The sequence below is a fragment of the Limulus polyphemus genome, unplaced genomic scaffold (assembly GCF_000517525.1).
Source record: "Limulus polyphemus unplaced genomic scaffold, Limulus_polyphemus-2.1.2 Scaffold4088, whole genome shotgun sequence".
NCBI lineage: Eukaryota > Metazoa > Arthropoda > Merostomata > Xiphosura > Limulidae > Limulus > Limulus polyphemus.
In genome coordinates, this window is record NW_013669698.1 from 22,045 (window position 1) to 29,145 (window position 7,101).

General features: G+C 34.0%; 1 protein-coding gene across 1 annotated transcript in view; it reads right to left on the reverse strand.

Moving 5' to 3' along the window:
• LOC106470563 (nuclear pore complex protein Nup155-like) overlaps positions 1 to 1,868 on the reverse strand; it is a gene marked incomplete at its 3' end in the record, with an annotated part of 19,473 nt that extends 17,605 nt beyond the window's left edge. The window contains exon 1 of the mRNA XM_022399174.1: positions 1,848 to 1,868. The remainder of the gene's footprint in view (positions 1 to 1,847) is intronic.
• Between the last annotated feature and the right edge of the window lie 5,233 nt (positions 1,869 to 7,101).

The window sequence follows — 7,101 nt, forward strand, 5'->3', positions numbered from 1 at the left end:
GTTTTTATTATAAACTATAAACCCACCTATATACTTCCTCCTCCCTTTCTAAGGGCATGACTTTCAAATATAACTGGGTAAACCGAGCTAGGCCTATTTGCCTGAAGTTAGTCTTTCCAACCCAGAAATACTGAAAGTATTATAAAGTTAACACAAGTCTTTATAATAAAATGTTATATGCTAGCGACCTCTTATTAGTTTAATATTTCAAGTTAGAGATAATTGTACTCAAGTTGTTTATAAATGATTTACTGTCTAATAATTTATGAAATCTATTATAAAATAATTTAAAGACTTTACCAATTTCATAATTATTATAACCATTCAACAGAAGTTTAGCTTTTAATAATTCTACATTATATACAAAAAAAGTGTTTTTATTGCAGACTGTTATGTATCTTTTAATTATACCTTTTAACATTGTATGTGGTACCACACTATTTCAGGAAGGCAGTCCTGGGATAGAAAATTTAAATTCTCTTCTTTCATCAAATACGTTCAACTGCACTTTATTTTCTGACAAGTTTATGTCTAGATCTAAATAGTGTGCTATGAAACTATTGTTATTGCTACATTCTAATTTGAGTTTAGGATAAATTTCAGATCTCTGGATTATTGATCGATATTAAATCGTCAATATAATGGAAAGTAAATACATACTTGTTAGCACCCAAATCCTAAACCCCTTTTTTTCTCAGTTACATGCTGATTAGCTCTGCATCTGTTGTTTTGATTATGTCTGATAGACAGAATATCCCCAATATTTTTGGTAGCTATAACCACAGACATTTTCACTAAAATGACACCTTTTGTACAAATGGTATAACTTTACATTGTTATATTAGAACTCTGTTGGTACATTCATTTACACGTTGGCGTGTACATCTACATGTACAATAAATAAATTGTAGGTTATATTATAATTTTGTCAGAGCTATACAGTGCTGAGTGATTGCCTGTATGCTCTTGATGTAATACAGTTTATTTGAAAAATTTTATACATATATATATATAGTTGGATAATGTTATGAGATTTAAGCTATTTAGACTAAACATGTGTGTTTTCATGTTATAGATTGTAGTCATTAATAATAGTGAAAATAACAGATAAAATATAAAGTTTTTTCTTAAGAAACATTTGATAACTATCTGGAGGTTATAAAGATTTTACATGTGAAATTTGAAAATTTTCTGATGCATAAAAGTATTTTTAATCTTAAAATGAATATTACTTTACATGTTGGATAGTCAACATTCAAAAAGAAAAAACCATGAGAAAGAACATTACTTTAAAAATCTTAAAACTTATAAAAAAAAATTATATCTTGCGTACGAATGCCTTGTAATGTTTACTGATAATCTGCAAGATTTCATTAGGCTACGCTTACTAATTTAAAAGTTATAGCATGAAAACTATAACAAGCATAAAATGGTTATGAGGTCGAGCCCAGGGAACCGAGCCAGTGCTGAAAGAGTTAAATGTGTTTCCTACTATTTTGAGTTTTGTTGTTGAAAAAGGCAAATTTCTCAGAGGATCTGTCACATTTAACTGGAAACCTAACTTTAAGTTAAGTGGCTGAAATTAGTAAAAGAAAAGGTTATAACAAACTCTATCTTTATCTTAAAAAACCATCTTTTCACACTTTAATTCATAAGTACAGAATGAGTTTATGAATTGATTTAAACGGATAATTATGTAGCTCAAATTGTTACAAAACTTACCTGGTTTTGGCTTTACTAAACCTACACCCAAGATTGTCTCACTCAATCCATCAAAATAAGCCAAATCATCTCTGTAACAAACAAACAGCAACAATGTTACAAACTATGAACTAAAAATTGGCCACTTTCATGACTTCTAAATTTTAATCCAAATAATATATAAATATAACTTATTTGGAACTATAAAAAATACACAATATTAAGTCATTTCAGTTGTTTTGGAAAGAGCAATTTGGACTTAGGCTTTCACACAAACTTGTGAATTATACATTTTTAAAAATCTTTGGGAATTATTTATTTAAAAAGATTTACTATTCCATTTCAAAATAATTCATTTATTTGTGATGCAAAAAGATTAATATAGTCCAGAAAAAAAATTCTAAAGTACTGCTTGTCCAACTTACCCATCTTCGTACATCCAGACAAAGATATCACTATCAATGGTTAACCAGGCCCTTCCAATTTCAGGAAACAGCCCCATCTGACAGTTACTCTGCATATCTGAATAAACTCAGTTAAGGAACAAAACTTTTCTATTAACAAATACTGACTTCTCTACTGATTCTATAGAAACATGACATAAAAACCTGTCAACACAGACAATCCTACTTCTGGTTGTGGGAGTGGATTGTTAAAATATTTATCATACAGGTTGTTGTATGATAAATATTTTAACAATCCACTCCCACAACCTGTATGATAAATATTTTAACAATCCACTCCCACAACCTGTATGATAAATATTTTGTAACAACACGTTATGTGAACCCTTCTATCACCTTCAGAATCAGAAGAATTTCCTTTTCAAACCTAAACAACCAGTAACATGAAAATTTAAATAAAAAATATGTTGAATTCCACAATCCAACAAAATTATGCTCAGAAAGATGATGTTTGTTAAAAAACACCCCTGATCAAAATAACATATTTCTCACATAATTTTATAACCTGTGTTCACAAAAACTTATAAAAAAGTTAAAAGTTTCTTAATTCTATGCATTTTGTTTGTAAAGGATACGTCCAAACTGCTCCACCAACTCAGCTGGAAGAGGTGCCTTATTAACTAAACTCAGCTGACTGAGTGACTGAAGACTGTTGCTGAGTTCTTTTAAAGCAGGGTAATCTTGATCACTAAGTCCACTAACACTTGGATAACCTAAGACAGTGTGTTGAACAATAACACTCAAGACAAATACATCAGCATTCTGTTCGATAAAATGATTTAGTCTCCCCCATGTACCCTTTTGAAAAACATCTAAACTTATACATTTTTTTTTCTTGATTAATAGTAAACAATGTATTACATTCTAAACTAAGAGACTAGCTAACACTAAATATGCTTAACAAATTGGCTAAACCTAAGAGATCACTAAACCTTCTGATACCATTTATACAATTACATGCTCATTTGTGTTGTAACACCAATTATTAGATTAAAATAGGTACATCTGCCATCTGAAATTCTCAAAATTGACACTTGCACATATTATATATAACTACATATAGTTTGTAACATTCTATACACAGTTAGGACTATGCTTAATTACAAGAAGTCATAACTGAGAAAGTGATCAGGCTTTAATTACTATACATTCAAACAAAATGTATTACAAGGAAGAAATTAGTTTTACAGAGAAACTAACTAACTAACCTGGTAGATATTTAGATGAAAAATGGTTTAGATCAGTTATTTGATTCAAACCATTAGTCATCCAGTGGGATTAAAGATAACTGAATCTTCCTCTTTCACCCCACACCAGGGATATTTGAATTAGACAAATTAGAGGGGTGATTTATTTTACGAGGTTGTAGTTGATTTGCGAGATAGTGAGAGAATTATAGAGGTCAAGAGGTCATGTCCAGAAGAGGACGGAAGACAGTGAAACAAAGGCCAGTCAGGTTGATTGACGAGAAGATCCGAGGAGAAGGAGAAAAACTGACAAAGGCAAAATACTCTAACAAATGGGCCTTAATAGGGCTGGGCAGGGATCCTGAAACATGTTTTACAGAGGAATCCAGCTTGTAGCAACATGTTTTACAGAGGAAGTACAGCTTGTAGCAACATGTTTTACAGAGGAAGTACAGCTTGTAGCAATGTGTTTTATAGAGGAAATACAGCTTGTAGCAACGTGTTTTACAGAGGAAGTACAGCTTGTAGCAACGTGTTTTACAAAGGAGGTGTAGCTTGTAGCAACGTGTTTTACAGAGGAGGTACAGCTTGTAGCAACGTGTTTTCCAGATAAAGTATAGCTTGTAGCAACTTGTTTTACAGATAAAATCAGCTTGAAACAATGAGTTTTCCTATGTTTATCAGAGAAAGTGTAGTGCAAAATGTGTTTTCCAGAAAAACAACAGCTTCTAACAAGATCTACGTTTGACATCAGTGGAACGTAGATCACTTGACATGTATTACTGAAGGATTCTTACCTCCTGATACTTGTAAGAGATCTATCAATTGAGGATATGAGCTGTCCATCTGAAGGTGGCTATCTACCAGTTTGGCTGCCATGTCTAGGGCCTCCATGTGGTGACCAGCTCCTGAATACATGGTCTGAGAACTTGGAGCACCAAGACTAGAAATCATTCTAAAAAGCAAAAGAATGAAAATCTTTAAAATGTTTATATATAAATAATACTAAAATTTAACATATTTCTGGTAAGAAATATTATAACAGGTGTAACTTGTGCAAAAATAATTTGTAATTAAAGGTTAAAAAATGTTTTCTTTTAGTGTTGGTTTCAACAGTTATCATACAACAGAATTCTTGTTCGGTAATGAAACAATACTGTGAACAATTAATTACGTGACTGTTATATTTAGGAAATCCTTCTCCAGTCCAGCAGCACGAAAATGAACATTTTCCTAAGCTGAAAATTTATTTCATATAGATACTTACCTGTCTCCTCACAACTAGCTTTCTCGACTTGTATTGCCCTCTATCAGTGCAAGTTTTTTTATTCAGCTCTAGCCTTGTTACTTCCACTTATTACTACATACTAACATGCAAATGATCATGTAGCAATCCTCCACCAACAGGAGTGCAATATTACCCCTATTGTAACTAGTGTCCTCACTAATCATGCATATGCTAATCACTTCAAGATTGGTCATAACTAAAAAAACCAATTCACACCAAAAGTGATGAGGAAGGGTAGGAAATGTGAGCAGATGTAAATATCTATCTGAAATGCATTTTCAGTTTAGGAAAATGTTAACTTCCAATAACATATCTTGCCTCCTCTCACAAAAAGCTAGAATCCCACACTGAACTGGTGGAGTGCCAGTAAAGAGATGATCCCTCTTTAGGAAGTGCCCAAAGGAAGACCATAAGGTATAATAAGGAATTAAAAACAACAAACCAGTTGGAGACCACACCACTTCTGAGCCAGGTATACTCTTCATTCTTTAGTATTGTGTCACCAAAACATGAAGGGCGGGAACTGGGAGGGATCCCATGAAAAATACAGAAATAATGATAATGGGACCCACTCATGTAGAGTGGCTAAGGTGCAACAGACTGTAAATGGGAGTTCAACCTCAACCAACATCTGGAATTGTACATCAGGTCCGCAACAGGAAGAGGAGTTCTCATATTAAAAACCCATCACTGCATGTGTGCATCTCCAACACAACCAACACCAGAACTACTGGGAACCAACATCTGGCTGATGGTAGGAAGGAGGAGAGCCCAGGTGGTTGTTCAACTCCTATCAAAATCCTGGCAGCATTGTTAATTTGGTCATCCAGTCCATGGTAGGAGAAGGGTACCCAGCCTTACACAAGCGGGAAGTCGTGTCTTGTCCAGCCAGCTACAACCAACACCAGGTCCACCAGGAAACGACATCCGGCAGAAGGTAGAAAGGAAGAGAGCCCAAGTGGGAGTTCGTCTCCAGTCCAAAACCTGGTGGCATTGGGAACTTATTGTACAGTCTACAGTAGGTGGAGGGTACCAGCCAAAAACATGTGAGAACTTAAGTAGCTGAACCGTCTCTGATTAACACTCCATACCTGGGAACCGACATTCGGATGGGCAAACTGCATTTTATATATATATGGCAAAGTGCTACATCCAAAACCTGGTGGCATTGGGAACTTATTGTACAGTCTACAGTAGGTGGAGGGTACCAGCCAAAAACATGTGAGAACTTAAGCAGCTGAACCGTCTCTGATTAACACTCCATACCTGGGAACCGACATCCGGATGGGCAAACTGCATTTTATATATATATATATATGGCAAAGTGCTACATCCAAAACCTAGCAGCATCTGGAATTGTACATCAGGTCTACAGTAGGAAGAGCATCACGCTATCGACACTTATAGAATTCCACTGCCCTACTCTCAAACTGTGTGGTATTGTGCACACTCAGGAGGACAGGCCTCCATGGTCCACAATCCCAGTGGCTAGGAATTGAGAACAGGTTAAGATCTCTGAACTTGTTTTCTCATGAAAAAGGAAGAGTTAGAAGGTATGTAATTGAGGCATTGAAGATTGTTAAGGAAATTGAAAGTGTTGATGCATCATCTTTTTCTTCAGCTAAGACAACTTTATTTTTCTAACAGGTGGTTGGCCTCTGACAGTGGTTGATGCAGTTAATATAGGCGAAAGCTTGATGAATATTTGATTGAAAAGGGCTGGATTTGAGGTTTGTTTTAAGGTGTTATTTAGTGGAAAGGACAGTCTAAATGGACCAAATGATCCCATGCTATATTACTAGTGATGAAAAGTCAATGTAATTATTTATGATGTCACAAACTTTTTGTTTAAACTAAAGATTACCTGAATGATTTTTATTGTGTATTAGCCCCACCTACACTGGCCTTCCCTGCTTTTATTGTGCATTAGCCCTACGTACACGGCCTTCCCTGCTTTTATAGATGTGGCTTACTGTATGCATACATTTTTATACAATAATCGTAACAAAGGCTGTTTATTTTTACATCTAATCTATGGTTCTTGATTGTATTTAGTACAAATCAAGTATAATTATTCAGATTTGGTCTGGTAGTTTCATATCCCTAAATACGTAAAATATTTCAATGCTTCAGTACAATTTTTTAAAGTTAAAGCTACTACTCACTCATGTCACTAACTAAATTAACTGTTCTGACCGTTCTTTAAGTTCTTGTCATTAATTACTGAGACTCTACAATCTGAATGTCTTTTCCAAACACTAATAGTAAAATTAATACTAATAGTGTGATTCACTTATTTCCCACAGAATACCCAGTCACAAATGCTGCTAATAGTAATAATAATATATATATATATATATATATACACACATATAATACTTTCTCAGTCTTCAACAAAAAAACACTCCCATCATTTCCTTTAATTATTAAGTACTACTATACTACTACTACTAGTAGTAGT